Here is a 2,036-nt window from a genome sequence, read left to right as displayed (position 1 = left end):
CACCCCCCAACCCCCCTCCACCTCCCCCAGTGTACGAATTTCATGCACCAGGCCTCTAGTTTTAAAAAATAATAAAATAAAAAATAAAAAAAGATAAAGTGCTAGATGGACTACTAGTCCCCAATCTCTATCTACTTAAAGCCAAGCAGAGCCATGTGACTTGCTTTTCTGATGACAAGTGACAGAGAGTCCAATGGGTCCCTTCCATGAGGAAGCTTTAAGGGACATAGTGTGCATCCCCTCCTCTCCTCTTCGTGGCAGTTGTCACCAGTGCAGTGTGTCCCCCAGTGAGGCTGAGATGAGGAGCAGGCACCCAGCTGACCACCATTGGCATGTAATGTGAGCAGGAAACACAAAGAGCAACGACAAAAACAACTGGTGTTTTAAGCACAGGAGTGAGAGTGAAGAAGTGGTTTTAGGATATATTTTTTATTTTTGCATGTGCAGTCTGAGTTAAAATGTGTTATCAGACTCTTTTGTGGTCGTCCTGTGATCTGGGCCAAGTCGCTATGTACAAAAACAAACCACACTGGTTTCCAGTACCTCCCTACCCCCCAAAATCAGAGAGGGGGCAGATAGAACTGGTGCAGCTGTGGCAACAACCTTATTGTTAGAGAACAAGGGTATCTAATTTGTTAGTGTCTAGGAAGTTTGAGGATGAGAAGAAAGAGGCCATGAATAGAAGGACAGGGAGACTTTCATATAGTTGAAAGCCATACCTGTGTACATTAGTTGATTATTTTGTCTTCAAGATTTGGATATAAACTTAAATCTCTCACTTTTATTAATTTAACTTGAATTATTGAGTTTTAGAGTCTAGATTTTATGATTCATGGGGCCAACTTGCTTTAATCATCAATTATCAGGGGACCGGCCCTTCAACTCTTTCCAGCCCCCAGATTATGGGTGGGCCTGTGATGGAGAATATGTAAGTGTTTTTGGGAAACATTAATCGCAGCCCCATTGCCTCTCCTGGAAAATTTTCCAGGAGCCCAAGGCAATATTTAGACTGTTGACATTAATTCTGTCCCTCTCCCTCTCTAAGGTGGTATACAGTAACTTCTAAGATCAAATTGTTACACAAGCAAAAGCATTTTTAGATTTTCGATAAGTTTATCTTTCATTTTATGCCAAAGATATAAATTTACATCCAGCATTTGCTACAATCACATGGCCTTTCACAGCTACCCAACCAAGGAGCCAGCAGAAATAGGAAGTTTAATAAAACCTTATACTTCCATAAAATATAGCCTAAAGTGTGTTGTGGACATGGGCCTTCCCCTACCAAACTGATAACCTAATATTTTTATTTTTAAAAGTCTCCCATTAATCTAAATATATTGCATTCTTTAAGTAACTAAAGAAAAAGACACTTCTAACAGTTGTAGTCTTTGGTATGAAAATGTATATGAACATACTTTTTAAAATTGCCATGACATTTCTAAATAATACCTTTTTATATCAGTTTACCAATTTTAAAGAAAGCATAGCTTTTGTATAATGATCTTGATGTTAATGTGTATATTTTGGAATGAACAGTTGCAATTCATCTGCACATTATTTTCATCATGTTTTATTTTTATCAGACAGAAAAAATATTCTCACAATATCACTATGATCTTCTTACTGAGTATACAATTATAATTTTTTCTTAACTGTAATACTATACTAGAAGTGATAATGTAGAAAACAATATGATAATGAAATATATGCCAGAGGTTGTAGGCAACAGGTGTTTTTTTTTATGTGTTGTAAGTATTGTGCCCTAATTTCTAAAATTTAATTGAACAGCATAAAAATAAATTGGCCCAGCCGGCATGGATCAGTGGTTGAGTGCCAACCTATGAACCAGGAGATCATGGTTCAATTTCTGGTCAGGCACATGCCAGGGTTGTGGGCTCAATCCCCAGTATGGGGCATGCAGGAGGCAGCCAATCACTGATTCTCTCTCATCATTGATATTTCTATCTCTTTCTCCTTCTCCCTTCCTCTCTGAAATCAGTAAAGAACGGAGTGTAACTAAAGATTCCTTCTCT

The sequence above is a fragment of the Myotis davidii genome, unplaced genomic scaffold (assembly GCF_000327345.1).
Source record: "Myotis davidii unplaced genomic scaffold, ASM32734v1 scaffold535, whole genome shotgun sequence".
NCBI lineage: Eukaryota > Metazoa > Chordata > Mammalia > Chiroptera > Vespertilionidae > Myotis > Myotis davidii.
The sequence above is the reverse complement of the archived record's forward strand: the minus strand, read 5'-3'. Positions refer to the sequence as shown.